We start from the raw sequence: 18811 nt of genomic DNA on the forward strand, positions 1-18811 counted from the left end.
ATATATATATATATATATATATATATATATATATATATATATATATATATATATATATTTATTGTCTTATTCAAACTATTAAAATGTAAATAAAAGTCATTCTGTTAAACTGTAAAATTTTATTTTTAAAATCAAAAGTCGACAGAGCAGACAAAAAGATCCCATAATGCAATTTATAGCCGTATTTTTAATAGTTCGACATGATACTGTATATTCTGGTGTTGTACAAAAACCTGGTAATGCCTGTTACCTTTTTATGTTTATTTACAGACTCTCTCTACATTATCAATATATTGTTTCAAACAACTTTTTCAAACTATTAAATGTCAATAAAAGTCCCTCTGTTAAACTGCAGAGACTTTAAGTCAACAGAGTAGAAGAAAAACATCCCATGATGCAATTCATAACGGTAAATAAACTGAAAAAACCCTTATGGGTCATAAAATACGAAACCTGTTAATTAACCTATTTTTAACAGTGTAGCTCACACTGGGAGAGCCCGTTTTCAGGTTTTTCAAGAGTTATTTTCTCGTGTAGAGTTTTACAGAGCTGTTTTCGGCAGTGTTTTTGTCGGTCAGAGATGGAGTGTAGATGTGAGCAGACAGGTGTCCTGGTTGTCTCCTCGTCTCATGTGAATGTATCCGGCAGTAGCGGCGCGGTCTCCGGATCGGACAGCGGCTCAGATCGCATCGGGCCGGGCGCTGGATCCGCGTGCTCGGACAGGACAGGTTTCTCTCCAGATCCAGCCGTCCTGAACACAGCTGCCCGCAAACACGACAGCGCAGTCACTCCACATTCACAAGCCCTCACGTCTGAACTCATCACTGAAGCCCTGGAACTTGGCCTGGTGTAAACTCTCAGATGTTAGTGTCGTTCGCATTTTCTACCTACAAAAACAACGAGTCAACTAGGACAGTTACTACCATGGCCTGGTGTAAACTTTCAGCTGGTGTCGTTTGGATTTTTTACCTATACAAAAACAACAACAACAAACGAAAACTGTGGTAAGTCAACAAGGACTAACTATTAACGATTTAATTAAATTAAGATTTACTTAAATTAATGTATGACAATAAGTTTTATAAATTAATTATTAACTTATTGTTGTATTGTCATAATATGAAGTAATTTGACATGCTGTAATTTTGACACTAGAAGATATTTTGAAGAATGTTTGAAAATGGGGTCCATTGATTTAGTAAGAAAATAATACAATAACAGTCGATGGTTAAAGGCTTGTGACAAAACTTTTGAATCACTTGAGGATAAATAAATGATGACAGCTTTCAGTTTTACGTGACTAACATAGAGTAATACTGTAATAAGTAATTGTGGCGCAGTGTACTTCACTGCAGAAACATTTATTATTTATTTGTATATTTATGTGATTTAGGCCTATAATAAGTAAAAAACAAAATCAAATAAAATAGTAATTTTACGCATATTTTTCACATTTGTGTTATTTTAAACATTTTTGGCTATTGTAATCATATTTATGTGTTTGTTTACTCACTAATTTGATGTATCATATATTTTAGAAAGATGCAATTTTCGCATTAAATTTCCAAAGCACATCATTTTTACAACATATGCTCATTCTGAAAACATTCTGGTCTCAGATGGTCAGGCTGGGAGATGACCAGCTAAAACCAGCTTGACCAGCCTGGTTTAAGCTGGTCATAGCTGGTTTTGGCTGGGCTCCCAGCCTGGATAGGCTGGTCAAGCTGGTTTTAGCTGGTCATCTCCCAGCCTGACCATCTGAGACCAGGCTGATATTGGCCAAAACCCCTCTAAAATCAGCCTGGCTGACCAGCTAAAACCAGCCACCCAGCTTAGGCTGGTTTAAGATGGGTTTTTTTTTTCAGTAGGTAAACAAAAATATAATAAAAAAAAAAAGTAAATAACAGGGTGAGAATGTGGTAAAATCTGAAAATGTGGTAAAAACCAGGTGAGGGCTTTTCTTTTCCTGGATTGCTTTTTAAAACGGTCGGTTGGGTTTAGGGAAGGGGGTTGGGTTGGTCAATCGGTGCTTTTGAAAACACTATTGGTTGGGTTTAGGGAAGGAGGAGGGTGAGTCAGTCAGTCAGTCGACAGTGGCCTCTGGTGGAGTTACGTGAAAACAGTAGGCACGAATGGCACTCACATCCTAAAAAGCATATACAGCAGCCTCTAGTGTATTTGTGGTAAAAAAAAAAAGCAAAAAAAAAAAAAAACCTCCTTGGACGTATTTGGCGCTCTCCAGAAATGTATATAAGGGTAAAATGTACATAGAACAAGCCTTGGTTGCATTCTTAGCATTTTATTTTAAAAGTTATTTTTTAAAGAAATTAAATGTGGAGCCTAAAATGTGATTTTGAAGTTTCTGTTAATCAAAAAGTAATAACTATCACATTTTAAACACACATAATAATAACTAAACACACACACACACACACACACACACACACACACACACACACACACAGACAATATGAAGCAGAAAATAATAATTAAGCACAGATAAAAATAAGAACCATTATTAGACCACCCTAAAATAATTTGCAAATATAGCAGCACATTTCAGAAAAAAATTGGCCTACCACTCAAGACTGGAGTGATGATGCTGCAAATGTAATGTTGAACCACAGGAATAAACTATATTAATAAACACGCAGATACAAAACAGTTGTTTTATATTTGAATAATGTTTAACAATATTGCTGTTTTTCTATTCATATACATATATCCATATGTATATATTGGCAGAAGAGACTTCTTTCAATGACACCGGCCACTTTATTAGGTACACTTAGGTACACTGCTTGTTAACACACATTTCTAATCAGCCTTGTAGGCATGGTTGAAACGATCCGCTACAGTTCAAACTGAGCATCAGAATGAGAAAGAAAGGTGATTTAATTGACTTTGAACGTGGCATGGTTGTTTGTGCCAGACGGCTGGTCTGAGTATTTCAGAAACTGCGGCTACAGATCTAGTGGGATTTTCACGCACAACCATCTCTAGGGTTTACAGAGAATGGTCAGAAAAAGAGAAAACATCCTGTGAGCAGCAGTTCTGTGGGCAAATGCCTTGTTGATGCCAGAGGTCAGAGGAGAATGGCCAGACTGGTTTCAGCTGATAAAAAGGCAACCGTAACTCAAATAAGCACTCGTTACAACCGAGGTCTGCAGAAGAGCATCTCTGAACACACAACACGTCCAACCTTTAGGCGGATGGGCAACAGCAGCAGAAAACCACACCGGGTGCCGCTCCTGTCAGCTAAAAACAGGAAACTAAGGCTACAAACAAGTCTCGATTTCTGCAGCGACATTCGGATGGAAGGGGTCAGATTTTATCATAAACAACATACAAGTATGGATCCACCCTGTCTTGTATCAATGGTTCAGGCTGGTGGTGGTGTAATGGTGTGGAAGAAATTTTCTTGGCACACTTTGGGTCCATTAGTAACAATTGAGCTTCTTGTCAATGCCACAGCCCACCTGAGTATTGTTGCTGACCATGTCCATCACTTAATGGCCACAGTGTGCTCATCTTCTGATGGCTACTTCCAGCAGGATAAGGCACCATGTCATTAAAGCGCAAATCATCTCAGACTGGTTTCTTGAACAGGACAATGAGTTCACTGTACTCAAATGGCCTCCACAGTCACCAGAACTCCATCCAATAGAGCACCTTTGGGATGTGATGGAATGGGAGATTGGCATCATGGATGTGCAGCCGACAAATCTGCAGCAACTGTGTGATGATATCATGTTAATATGGAGCAAAATCTCTCAGGAATATTTCCAGTACCTTGTTGAATCTATGCCATGAAGGATATCAAACCAGTTCTGAATGCAAAAAGGGGTCCAACCCGGTACTGGTAAGTTGTACCTGATAAAGTGGCTGCTGAGTGTATATAATACACTCTTAAAGCTAAATAGACTTTGAAATGTTGTTTCTCTAAAGTTTACTAAGCACCGGTGGCTATAAATAGTGCAGAAACTGTTTTAAGTGCTGTATTTTGGGTATCAAAGTAGATTTTCATCAATATGTGTTGTATTGCAGGGCCTTTGAGAGCGTTTTGTCTGATTCAGCAGAAACTGAGGCTCAGCAGGTGAGAGACTGGCTTCATGATTCACTACACAGAGGAGCAGCACCGACGACTTCCTGTCTGACGCTCTTTACACTTCCTGTGAGTCGAGCTTTGTTTTCCACGGCACATTTAATGAGATTCCCTGCCCCCTCGAGTCCCTTTCACAGCCTGTGTGTCTGCTGTAAAACCGCCTATATTTATATCATCTATATAGATGAATATTCTCCCCGCAGATATGCTTCGACTGTCGCAATGATATTACACGCACATTTTCCCTCTAATCCGCCTGCTCTGAGATCATCCAACTGTCTAACCAGCGATGCTGATAATTAATTTGCTTATTGTAAGTTATTTTAAGGTTCAGGGGTGAAGGTGAAGCTAAAACTCGTAAGTGACAAATTTCACGGTTCATGAATAAAAATGAGCCTCAAATATTGTAAGGCTGTTTTTGCTTCTCGGGGTGCAGTCATGTGATTCTGCCTCCTTAATGTAGGAATAATTACAGCACAGAGCTTTTAATGGATAGATAGACAGACAGACAGAAAGACAGACTTATTGATTGATTGATTGATTGGTTTATTGATTGATTGATTGATTGATTGATTGATTGATTTGATTGATTGATTTGATTGATTGATTTGATTGATTGATTTAAATTAGAGAACAATTTACCCCCCAATTTTTTTTTTAAATTATTTTATGTGAAGCGCGACCAGAAAAAGTCACAGGAAAAAAACATCATTTATTTTATGGAAAGCAAAGTGATTGGTCTTTTTTTTGTTAATAATTAATTTTTAATTGTTGTTTTTCTCACTGTATGAAAGTTTTATTATTTCACAAATTTAAGATAGATTTTTTTAATTTATAAATTGTAAGTAAAGTAGTAGAAGAAAATGGCAACAAATTGATATGTTAATAATACATTCACAAACTGCATAAATATTTCAGTCTATTTTTTTATTATTTTTATTATTACACTATAAAAATATGACAAAAAAACACAACAACAAATGATTTTGTTGCATGAAAATTTTATTTGATTTAACTAAAAAAATTAAGGCAGCATGAATTTCTATCTACTGTTGAACACAAACAAAAACACAATGGGAACAAGTGGAGAATAAGTAAATGATGACAGAATTTGTATTTTTGCATGAACTATCCTTTTAATTTACAACCCAAAATCATAAAAAGTTGGCAGAGTATGGAAAACGCAAATAAAAAAGTAGTGAATTCCAAATTAACTTTTATTTAAAAAAAAAAAAACAATGTTTATCAAAGAAAAATAGGAACAAATTTGGATATTTCACCTTCAACAGAGCATAACACAAGATTCAAGAAATTTGGGGGAGTTTCAGTGCATAAAGGACAGGGGCGCAAACCTAAGCTGAATGACTGTGATCTCCGATCCATCAGACGTCACCGCATCAAGAATCATCATTCATCTATAAGCGATATCACCACATGGGCTCAGGACTACTTTAGCAAGCCTTTGACAAGTAACACAATACGTAGTTACATCCACAAAGGCCAGTTCAAACTGTACTGTACCAAAAGGAAGCCCTATGTTAACAGTGTCCAGATGCGCCATCGACATTTGCTCGTAGGCATCTGGGATGGACCATCACACAGTGGAAACGTACTGTGGTCAGATGAATCAGTTATTTTTTGGGGAGAAATGGATGCTGTGTGCTCCGGACTAAAGAGGAAATGGATCAACCAGACTGTTACAAAGTCCAAAAGCCAGGGTCTGTCATTGTATTGGGTTGTGTTAGTGGCCTTGGCAACGGTAACTTGCACTTCTGTGATGACACCATCAATGCTGAAAGGTACAGAGAGATTTTAGAGCACAATCTATTTCGTATTTTAACAAGACAATGCACAACCACACATAACAAAGTCCTGGTTGCTGAGGAAGAGGATACAAGAACTTGACTGGCCTGCCTTCAGTCCTGACCTGTCTCCAATAGAGCAAGTGTGGTGCAATTTGTAGCACAAAGTGCTCCAACGAAGACCCTGTACTGTCGTCCATCTCAAGAATTGTTTGCAGGAAAAATGGGACAATATTACACCTGAAACACTTCATCACTTGGTGTCTTCAGTCTCTAAACATCCTTTAAGTGTTGTGAAAAGGAATCGCAATTTTACAAAGTGGTAAATGCTTTACTGTTGCAACATTTTTGAACCAAAATTAAAATGTGTTTATTAAAAAAATTAAGTAAAATCTTGAGGAACACATTAAATGATGTTTATTGTTTTGTCTGCAATGAAATACAAGTCAAAGCCAATTTAGAAAGCAATGTTCTTTATTTATTTGCATTTTCCATACTTACCCAACCTTTTCTTATTTTGGTAGTTTTGTGGTAAGCTTTATCTGCTACGTATGTTCCTAATTACACAAATATAGGCCTGGGTTTTAAAAATGAACAGCTGATAACATTTTATTGCACTATTTTACACTCTCAAAAGTGAGTTATTAGTGAATCGGGTGTTTCAGGGCCATCAGAGCGACTGATGCTACACGATCTATCATTTACATAAGCCAAACATCGACTCGCCTACTAGTCATCTATTTTCTGGCTGACTACTCCAATGCTATAATGAGCAGTCATGAGTGTCCCTGCACACATCACATGCTCTGGATGTACAAGCCTATGTAGTTCATATTTAAAGCACACAGCGCAGTTCGAGCGAGGACAATGCGAGCCTCACAAAAATGTGAGTGTAGGTGTGCGCTAAACACGTCCAAGTCTCTTTCATCAAACCTGGTCCAATTCTTCAAACGCTCCTCTCCCTTCAAGAGTCACAGGAGGAAATATTCTTTTTCATGTTTGCTCCTCATCTCGCTGGGTAAGAAAGCTGACGGGTTTATTAGTGCAATGTTATTCAGCATCGTGGTCCACGAGGGCCGGAGAGGATGAAAAGCGCCATCTGTAAACAGCAAATCAAACTGGCCTTGCGTAATTCTTGGTGTATGACCTGCGTGTTTGGCTATTATTATTATTTTTTTTAAGAATGCTGCATTCCAGACGACTCGAAAATAGGATTTTTACTATTTCCTACTTCGAAAGATGTCGAATGCCACTCTTAACACAAAGTCCTAACAACACGCAATGTCACAAGATTCCAGCGACAACATCAATTTGAAGGCTTTGCCAAACACAACACACCACAACAGAAAGATTTAAATACCAACCATTCATTTGAATACACTTCACTCCCGACGAAATGGTTAGGGCTATAATCTAATTCATTCATTCATTGATTCATTCATTCATTTGTTTTCTTTTTGGCTTAGTACCTTTATTAATCTGGGGTCGCCACAGTGGAATGAACTGCCAACTTATCCAGCATGTTTTTTATGCAGTGGATGCCCTTCCAGCTGCAACCCATCCCTGGGAAACATCCGCACAAACCCATTCCCTATTATACACTATGGACAATTTAGCCTACCCAATTCACCTGTACCACATGTCTTTGGACTGTGGGGAAATTGGGAGGAAACCCAGGCGAAAGCAGGAAGAGCATGCAAACTCCACACAGAAACGTCAACTGACCCAGCCGAGGCTCGAACCAGCGACCTTCTTGCTGTGAAGCAACAGCACTACCTACTGCGCCACTGCGTCGCCCCTATTTCATACATATTTAATTAGAAGTGCATAGGCTGAGTTACTGAAGTTGTTTACATTTACATTTAGTCATTTAGCAGACGCTTTTATCCAAAGCGACTTACAAATGAGGACAAGGAAGCAATTTACACAACTATAAGAGCAACAATGAATAAGTGCTATAGGCAAGTTTCAGGTCTGTAAAGTCTAAGAAGGGAAGTATTAGTAGTATTAGTTTTTTTTTTTCTTTTTTTTTTTGAGTTAGTGTGATATTCTGAGAGGCAATTGCAGATTAGGAAGTGTACTGGAGACTAAATAGTTGGGTTTTTAGTCGTTTCTTGAAAATAGCGAGTGACTCTGCTGTTCTGATGCAGTTAGGGAGTTCATTCCACCAACTGGGCAGATTGAGCGTGAGCGTGAGCGAAAGTGATTTCTTCCCTCTTTGGGATGGAACCACGAGGCGACGTTCATTAACAGAACGCAAGTTTCTGGAGGGCACATAGATCTGCAGAAGTGAGAGCAGATAAGAGGGAGCAAAGCCAGAAGTCGCTTTGTAGGCAAACATCAGAGCTTTGAATTTGATGCGAGCAGCAACTGGCAGCCAGTGCAAACGGACTAGCAGCGGGGTGACATGTGCTCGTTTAGGTTCATTGAAGACCACTCGTGCTGCTGCATTCTGGAGCAGCAGAAGAGGTTTGATAGAGTTAGCTGGAAGCCCAGCTAGTAGAGAGTTGCAGTAATCCAGTTTGGAGAGAAGAAGAGCTTGAACAAGGAGTTGAGCTGCATGTTCAGATAAGAAGGGTCGGATCTTTCTGATGTTATAGAGTGCGAATCTGCACGATCGAGCAGTTCTAGAAATGTGGTCAGAGAAGTTTAGTTGGTCATCAATCGTTACTCCAAGGCTTTTCACCATTTTGGATGCAGTTGGTTGGTTTGCACTGAGTTATTAAACCATTAGTTACTGAGTTATCAAACCGTTATTTATTTTATTTTAAAGATCTGATCAATCATATCCATATAAAATAGACGTTGGCAGCGTTTTACACTGAATAAGTGAAGTTTATTTATAAACTAATTTTGAGAGGATCATGTGCTTATGATTGCTTGCGGCTGGTCCCGCATTATTTAATTCATGATTTACCGATCAGACGGTTCCTAAACCACTATGAATACTTTAAGTTTCATATAACAGCCATCTTTGTTTTGAAGAATCCCCCCTTTGACCCCTACTCCTCCTCCTTTCCTAGATGGGTGGCGTGGTGGCCAAGTGGTTAGCACTGTTGCCTCACAGCAAGAACATCACTGGTTCTAGTTCTTACCAAGCCAGCCAACATTTCTGTGCAGAGTTTACACGTTCTCACTATGCTCACATGAGTTTCCCCCCGGTTCCCTAATTTCCTCCCACTGTCCAAAAACATGCAACTTTAGTTAATTGACTAATTTAAATTGGCACCATAGACATGCTCCTAGTAAGTAGTTATCTCTTAAGAACAATCACTATCTGTTCATTAGCTACTACAGCAGGGGAGTTCTCAAGGTCTACCTGAGCTCAAACTCCCCTCTCACCTTGCAAAAGGGAGGGAGCCCCGGGGCTCGAGGATTTTATGAGCTCAGGGCTCTCTCCTGGGACAGCATGCTCAACAAAAACTCAACTTAACTTGGAAAAAGATAACACCTTATGACACGGTGTAAGGCCCAATCTCAATTCTACCTCTTAGCCCTTACACTTCAACCTACGGAGGTCCGCTGTGATGACAAATCAACTGACCCCTGGAATGCTGCACGTTATAAATTAACAATACAGTGCATCTTGCAACATAATCCACCAGTTGTAAACTCACTGGCCACTTTAATAGGTACACCCTATTTGTACCGAGTTGGACCCCCTTTTGCCTTCAGAACTGCCTTACTGTAATCCTTTATGGCATAGATTCAACAAGGTACTGGAAATATTCCTCAGAGATTTTGGTCCATATTGACATGATAGCATCCCGTAGTTGCTGCAGATTTGTCGGTGCACATCCATGATGTGAATCTCCCATTTCACCACATCCCAAGGTGCTCTATTGGATTGAAATCTGGTGATTGTGGAGGCCATTTGAGTACAGTGAACTCCTTTTCATGTTCGAGAAACCAGTCTGAGATGATTCACGCTTTATGACATGGTGCGTTATCCTGCTGGAAGTAGCCATCAGATGTACACTGTGGTCATAAAACGATACTCAGGTAGGCTGTGGTGATGACACAGTGCTTACTAATGAGCCCATAGTGTGCCATGAAAATATCCCCCACACCATTACACCACCACCTCCAGCCTGAAATGTTGATAATAGGCAGGATGGATCCATGCTTTCATGTCGTCGATGCCAAATCTTTCTCGTGGAAGAAAGTGAAAGTGACCAGCGGACAGGGTAGTCGGGCGGTTAAGGAGGGGGATCGGTAAAATGAGGTGCCCGATCAGATTTCAGACGTTCTGGATCTGGCATGTTCCGGCACAAATTAAGCCCTTCTTGGTAGTAACGAGTGGTTATTTGAGTCACTGTTGCCTTTATCAGCTCAAACCAGTCTGGCCACTCTCCTCTGACCTTTGGCATAAAAAACAGCTTAATTAGTAATATGCTAAAGGTCACTGTGCGCATTGTCAGGGAAGGAGTAGACATAGTCCTCAAATGTTCCCACAAGTATAGTAATACCAGTACATTTTGACCTTGTGGAGACATTTTTGATGAAAACAGTTAATAAATCGCACATAATTAAGTAGTTTGAAAATGTACAAATGCAGATTTTTCCTGTGAGGATTGGGTTTAGGGGTAGGGTTGAGGTAGAAAATACAGTTTGTACTGTATAAAATTGATTACGTCTATGGGAAGTCCACATAAAGATATCTGCACAAGTGTTTGGCTATACTTGGGTGGACCCAACTGTTCTCACTTATATAGCAAAATGTATTGCATAAATAGCAAAATAAAATACATATTTTTTATTAGTATCTATTGATGTGTATTTATTTCTGTAAGGGTTAGATCTAGTAGTAGGGTTAGGCTATAGACATTATCATTAACCTGATTTAAAAACAGTGGAAGCCTATGTAATGTCCTCACTTATTTAGTGAAACAAACCCGTGTTTGTGTTTGTGTGTGTGCGTGCATGTGTGTGTGTGTGTGTGTGTGTGTGTGTGTGTTCCTGCTGTATTGTCTCTGTAGTTTGCCTGCTGGAGGTGTTTGTATTTAAGCTCCCACGCTGAAAATGAGCCAGATATACTTCTAGGGTGTCTATAACACTATTACTCTGAGGTTGTTCATTTAGAGTTAATAGTATTTGCTTAACGAGGAAATCCTAAAGTAAGCACCACTTCAACGTTTTTTTGGCTTCTTCCTGTAATCATTTGCATGTTTATGTTGAGGATGTTATGTAATATGTGATATACACAGATGAGCCATTACATTATAACCACCCACAGAATAATCTGAATTTCTTATTCATATTCATGAATTTACTATTCTATTGTATGTTAAGCTGCATATATTTGTGCTGCACTCACAGATGTATTTTGTTTATATATTGTTTTTGGCCTATGCTGAAAAATATTAATGAACTTTGATCTTTTGTCAGTTTTTGCTTTTTGCTCTCCAAATAGTTAATATTAATCATTTTTATTATGGATATTTATTTTAAGCACACATTTATTCGGAATTAATTGAATAGAAAACTTTTGTAGTACCTTATTTCACCTTGTTTATTTCTTTCTTTACAGGAAAAGTTTCATAGGCTTAAATTTTTCCAACAAAAAATAAAAAAATATATAAATAAATGCTTTATGTGTGTAAATAATGAGCTTAATTAATGAATATTAATGATTGATAATAACAAGTTATTTTTACTTATGAATATTCAGAATTAATTTATAGTTAACAAAATAAATATAACAATTAACAATATAACAATGTCTTCGTCCACTCCTCTGAGCAGACATTTTAATGGTTTATTTATTTAGTAATGTTTTTACGTTATATTGAACTCTAATGCTGTGTTCGCACCAGACACGGTAAGTGCAGATAAATTGTTCTATTCGCGCCTAAGTTGACGCATGAACATTTTGAGTTTACTCGCTTTATTGGTGCGTCAACTCCAATTCATTCGCTCGTGAAAATCACTTCACAACAGACGCGGAATCGCGCGATGAGCGGGTCTTCTGTCTGCCCGGTGACTCTAGCTTCATTGCTAAATTGCTCACATAGATTTTATTGGAAGAGTAACTGTGTTGATGGGCTTTATGAAGGCTGAAAAACAGTGTTGATTCATTTGGAGCCGTGTCTGAGTCCGCTAGATTCTTTCAAAGGTGCATTTAGCTCTATGAGTTTATAAACCCTTCCAGAAACTGTACCTGGATGATGAAAGCTTTCAGCTGTGCTTCTGACTAAACTGAGCCCTGTTTGATGAACTGTTGTCAGTGTTGGCAGGAGGATTTTCCCCTTAGACACCAACAACAGGCTCTACATCATAATCATGCTCACTCAAGAGCAAGCTGCTAATTGGTTACGCTAAGCGAATGTCCACTGAAGTTTAGATTTTCTAACTCAATTGTTTCTATCGAAACACACGAGATGCACACTAAGGGCTCTATTTTGACGGTCCATGCGCAGAACGCAAAAAGCAGGGTGCAAACGCTTTCAGGGCGTGTCAGAATGCATTTTTGCTAATATAAGGACGGGAAAATCCACTTTCACCGTGGCACATGGTCTAAAAGGGTTGAGTTTATTTTCTTACTGAGTTATAAGTGTGTTTTGAGAATAAACCAATTAGAGCTTCATCTCCCATTCCCTTTAAGAGCCAGCTGTGTCGCGCCAAGAGCACATTCGCTTACGTAAAGTAAGTCTAAATGGAAAAACTGAGCATTTCACTAGCGAACAGTTAACAGTTTTTAACAGAAAACATCTACTGCGTGAGAATGAGAGATAATGGATCACTTTCACATTCGCTCTTGGATAGGGAAACCTTTACGCGCAGACATCAATTAGTCTATAAATAATTAATTGCGTTGGTTGAGCCCAAATATTCGTTTCTAAACTATTTCTAAATTCAGTTCTAATTTCCAGCAAACGAAAAAATGAACTATATTAACGAAGTGTGCTCAAAAACCTGAGTTATATCCTAAAACACATGCTGTGCCCCATATGGTCTAAAACCTGCAGGTGGGCAAATCTAAACTTGTTTTTAATAAAACAAATATAAATATGGATATAATAAATAATACTGCTAATAATAATAACATTATACAAAAGCAAACTGTTATGAATGAACTGAAAAAGCCTCCCGAGATGAAGAAGACATAAAAGCAGTGATTTTTTTATATTTATGTAGGCTAGAAAAAAATGTTTTGTAATATTTTAATCCTTTATATTTATATCCTATATCTATTCTTATTATATCCTATATATATTCCCTTAATATTTAATTTTTTTCATATGTAAAGATATTTGCGTATTGCTCTACATCTTGTGTGTAGGCTATTAAGCAGTGTGTAAGCGAAGCGCAACTCTGCGGCGAAGTGTAGACCGGGTTTGTTTTGGTCTAATGAAAAATCTATTATAGTTTTTCAAAATATCGACGCGCCTCAGAACGCCTTCCTTTTTAGACAAGAACCCCTATGGGCGCACATATGAGCGCTAATGCATTTGCTATTTAAACAGCGTAGCGCAACGCCTCAAAACGACTTTTGCGCCAAGCTGAAACTACCAAAAGACTACTGCGCCGCGCCTTGCGCCACTTTGCGCCGGGTGTATGATAGGACCCTAAGTGCGTCAATCTCGCAAAACACTCAACCCGCGCCGCTTCATTCGCACGCAACGCGTCATTCGCGCCACTTCATTCTCTCGTATTGTGCTGCAGGATGTCTATTCGCGTCATTGCATTGACTTAACATGTAAATAACTCGCGCTTGATGCTTCTTCCGAGTCTGGTGTGAATGCAGCATAATAAGCTAATAGAAAGGAATCTTTTACCGTTAAAGTGCCCGTTTCTGTGAGGCAAAACTAAGACAATCCAACATGGTTATAAAACAATGTAATGCCTAGTCTAACACATAACGAACCAAATGTACAATTCATTAATCAAAATACAGTACAGCAAGGATATTAAGAGTTTAGATAAAGTATGGCAATGTTTACTCAGTCCCACACGACTAATAAGAACCACCAAGTATTGATAAACACCTTAAAAAGGGGCACAGCTTAAAACGCATATAAAGAAATACTTGCATTCTTCTCTCTCGTATTGTGCTAGTTTTCACTGATGCTTGGAAGATGGAGACTCGTAAGAAGTCCTTTTGTCTTTCACGTGGAGCTTGCAGCACAGATTGGAGGATGTGCAGGGCGCAAACTTTAAACCAAGTTTATAATTGCCGGAAAAAAAGAAAAGCGGACTCGAGTGAGTCACGAGTACAGAAAATACGGTCTTCCCTTGTGTTGTTCTACGGTAGACCTTCTGCATGGATTGCTTGCCACGGGTCGAATTTTAAAGCATTATGTTGGTCACACCTATTTAAGACTAAAGGCTGGTTTTTGGTTGCCTTTCTGGCGCTGATAGCAATAAAAGTGTTTGAACAAAAGCCCTTTAAATTGATGTATTTGGGCTAAAGAGGAGAATTCAAAGATTTGCATGCAACCTCAATGCTACATGTGTATTACAGTATATACAGTATATGCATTTTTATTACTTATTTATTCATTAGTTTATTTTTTAAATTAAAAATATTAAATAACATACTTAGTGCTTAGGCAAGGCAAGTTTATTTATATAGCACATTTCACCCTGCTTTGACTGAACTAAAGATCCTAAAGATCTGATTGATCTGTTGTATTCAGTCAGTTTATCTGTAATGTATTGAGGTCCTAGGCCGTTTAGTGATTTATAGACCAGTAATAATACTTTAAACTCTATTCTGAATGTAACTGGAAGCCAGTGCAAAGACCTGAGGACAGGTGTGATGTGCTCTGAATTCCTGGTTCTAGTCAGAATCCTGGCCGCAGCATTCTTGATGAGCTGCAACTGTCTCACTGTCTTTTTGGGAAGGCCAGTTAGGAGGCTGTTACAGTAATCCACCCTACTGCTGATAAAAGCATGAACAAGTTTCTCTAAGTCTTCACTGGAAACAAAGCATCTGATTCTTGCGATGTTTTTGAGATGATAGTATGCTGATTTACTAACTGCTTTGACATGACTATTGAAACTCAGATCTGACTCCAGAGTCACACCAAGATGAAAAAATGAAATTAATGAAAAAATTGTCTAAAACTATTTCATGGCTAATTTCTGAACAAAAAAACTGCCCTAAAATTAACACTATAAATGAGAAAAAGTCATACTAAAAGTGAAGAATATGACCAAAATTTAGTAAGCAGCATTGGTTTTATATTAGGGCCTTTTCGTTTAGAACATTTATTTTTTTAACACATCATGCTGTGATTGTCCCGGGGTTGCCACTTTGAATACTGACAGGAATGACACTACATTTTTATAAATAAATTTTTTTTTCTTCAGGCAGAGCCGAGTGAGCGCCAACATTATTTAAGTGTGATGTCTTCACTCTTTAATGAATCGCTGGCAGCTTTTTTTCATTTGCCGTAGATCATAACCGCGTCTCTGTGGGGAAACTTTCGCAGTATTTTCACAGACTAACCTTTGCGCTCATATCCCTGAAATCCAGGCGGACGGCAGAGGTGCATGCTGGGAACGGCAGGTCTGTCAGAGCCTCGTCGCCGCTCTCATTATTAAGGGCTGATTAGAAATTTGTGGTCACGATTAAATGTCAGCGAAAGGTCAGGAATTGTTATGCAAATGCTGAACACAAAACGTTGTCAGCGTTCGGCTCGTCGAGGAGGGGAGAGAAAGCGAGGTTAAAAACGTCATGTTTTCTCTTTGTGGACTGAGAAGTGGCTCTGTGTTCATCTGATCAGGTTTTCGCACAACTCGGAGAGCTCCTGTTTTGTTGTAGACAAAAACAAGTGGGTGGATTTAGATGTACGGATGTGTGTGATGATGTATTGAAAATACTCGCTGGAAATCCACTGTTAAAGAGTGAGCTCTATAAAAGCTGACACAGCCTTTTTTGTTTCTAAAGTAATCCTATTAAAGGGATAGTTCACACAAAAACTGTATTTTCTGTCATTTGCTCATCCTTAGTTTGTTCCAAACCTATTTGAGTTTCTTTATTCTGCTGAACACAAAAGAAGATATTTCAATAAATGCTGGTTGCTGGGACACATTGATGTACAACGTATTTTTCCCCACTATGGAGGTCAATTTGTGCCAGAAACCAGCATTCTTCAATGTATCATCTACTGTGTTCAACAGAAACTCATTATAGTTTAAAACCAGAATAAATGAAGTAATTTTCATTTTTGGTATAATTATTCACTTAAAAAAGTGTACCTTGTGGTACTTTTAAAGCAGTGATTCCTAACCCTGTTTCTGGAGGCACACCAACAATTCATATTTTGGATGTCTCCCTTATCTGACCCATTAACTTCAGATTTTGGAGTCTCCTCTAATGTTCTGATGAGTTTATTCAGGTGTGTTTGATCAGGCAAAGGTTGAAAATGTGTTCTGTTGGTGTGCCTTCAGGAACAGGGTTGGGAAACACTGCTTTAAAGAATACAAAAAGTACCTTTAACGTCTGTGTGAACTGGAAGTTTCTGAGACTTTTATTGCAGTATGTTGATGTACTTCCAACTCAAATTGAATATTCAATAGGGAGTGGAGCTTTCTTTTGCACATCATTTGCTCATAGCAAACTTAACGGTGGGTAGGATTGAAAATATTTTGCTGGAAAACATCGATGCTAAAGAGCGCACTCTCTAATCGAACAAAAAGCTGACGCTGTTTCTAAAGTAATCATATTTACTCATCTTTTATTTGTTCCAAACCTATTTGAGTTTCTTTCTTCTGCTGAACACAAAAGAAGATAATTCAAGAAATGCTGGTTGCTGGGACTCACTGATGTACAAAGTATTGTTTCCCCTTTGGCTGTCAATTTGTGCCAGCAACCAGCATTCTTCGATATATCATCTTCATCTGGTTTAAAACCACACGAGGGACAGCAAATGAAGTAAGTTTCATTTTTGGGTTAACCATCCCTTAAAAAAGTGCACCTTGTGGTACTTCCAACGGAAATTAAATATTCAGTAGGGGGCGGAGCTTTCCTTTGCACATAATTCCCTCATAGCAAACTTAACAGTAAGAGAGGGTATATGCAGTTGCTATAAAGTGCATAGATTGACATCAACAGAAGAAATGTCACTCCAAATGTGGAAGCAAATGGAGTTCCATTGATGATTACCTCAACAAACTTTTACTAACTTGCACTAACTAATCATTCACCCTAAGAATAACAATGTGTGCTAGCAAAATAAACATTGTAACTTGTAACTTTAGAGTTGCTTCTCTCTTTTTTTAACCTTTACCTTTAATATTTAACCACAATATTTTTAACCACGCCCCTCTTACCGTTCGTATGTGAGGGAATTATGCGCAAAAAGAAAGCCCCTCCCCCTACTTAATATTCCATTTCAGTTGGAAGCACAACATAATACGGAAACGCAAGTCAGTCTCAGCAACTTCCTTTTCATTTTAAAGTACCAATGCGGGCACTTTTAGGTACAAATGTGTACCTTTTGAAAAGTGTCACCATAGTGACAGCTTTTGTATCCTTTATTTCTGAGAGTGTATGGTGAATCAGTGAAAAATGAAATGTCTGAATGGAGTGCATTAGTGCCCACTGCTTTTTCATCATGCTGGTTCTTGAATTTTTTATTGCGTTTATTTATTTTTTTAATCAGAGAGAAAGGAATTATTGATGATGGTCGTTGAATTAGTAGAGTTTGGGCTTTTGGCTCTTGATGAAGAGTTTTTTCAGTCCAATGTAAGGAAAACATACAGATATGAACTTTTAAGTGTTGCTTTTGTCGCACTTCTGCAATTTGCATCTGAAGATTTCAATTACAGTATAGTTTTTAGGACAGTTTTTTTCAAAATGAGTTTTTTTTTTCCTGTACTGTTTAAAAATCTTTACTTCAGTGTCTCGAATATGCCAAAGTGCAAGGTTATATTCATATGTGAATTTTAAAGTATTTAATGTAAATTATAAGAACATTTAATAATTTTAAAAAGTTAAAAGTTAACTGACAATAAACATAAAAAAAAAAATATATATATATATATATATATAACATGCTAATTTTTTAATATACAATAATATAATATTTAAATTACACTTTTTTCACCCAAACTGTTGGATCTGTCCATATTTGACCCATAATCATAAGCAAGCATTTCAAGTTCATGCTGATTTTCCATACAATCAATCACTAAAATATTTATTTAGCATTTAAATTTGATTAAAGATCAAATAAAATGCTATTTGCTAATTGGAAAAAATAAACAATGAAAACATATGAAAATATAGTAAAAAACAAAAACAAAAAAATTTGTTTGCAAGTGCTTCTAAAATCTATGTGAATAAAATAGAATAGATCAGAATAGAATAGATCAAAATAGATCAGAATAAAATAGATCAGAATAGAATATAATAGAATAATTTAGAATATAATAGAATAAATCAGAATAGAATAGATTAAAATAGATCAGAATAGAATAAAATAGAATAGAATATATCACAATATAATAGAATAAAGTAGAATAGATTAGAACAAAATAGATCAGAATAAAATACAATAGATCAAAATAGAATACAATAGATTAGAATATAATAAACCAAAAATTGAAAAGATCAGAATAGAATAGGTTAGATCAGAATAGAATGCAACAGATCAGAATAAAATAAACCAAAACAGAATAGATCGGAATAGAATAGAATAGATCAGAATATATTACAATAGATCATAATAGAGTGAATCCGAATAGAATAGATCAGAATATATTACAATAGATCATAATAGAGTGAATCCGAATAGAATAGATCAGAATAAAATAGAATAGACAAGAATAGAATCAAATATATCAAAATAGAATAGAGAAGATCAGAATAGAAAAGAACAAATCAGAATGTAATATATCAAAATAGAAAGATCAGAATAGAATAGATCGAAATAAAATTGAATAAAATAAAATA

General features: G+C 37.3%; 1 long non-coding RNA gene across 3 annotated transcripts in view; it reads left to right on the top strand.

Annotated features, from left to right (window-relative positions):
* Positions 1 to 403: 403 nt before the first annotated feature.
* Positions 404 to 18811, top strand: part of LOC147830782 (uncharacterized) — a 46130-nt gene continuing 27722 nt past the window's right edge. For 2 of the 3 annotated variants that reach the window (XR_015526128.1, XR_015526126.1), the window contains exons 1-2: positions 404 to 1004; positions 4048 to 4174. This is a non-coding gene — a long non-coding RNA (uncharacterized LOC147830782). The remainder of the gene's footprint in view (positions 1005 to 4047; positions 4175 to 18811) is intronic. The other variant, XR_015526127.1, reaches the window with a different exon arrangement.

The sequence above is a fragment of the Danio rerio genome, chromosome 25, assembly GCF_052040795.2.
Source record: "Danio rerio strain M-AB ecotype USA chromosome 25, GRCz13ab, whole genome shotgun sequence".
In the NCBI taxonomy this organism is placed as follows: Eukaryota; Metazoa; Chordata; class Actinopteri; order Cypriniformes; family Danionidae; genus Danio; species Danio rerio.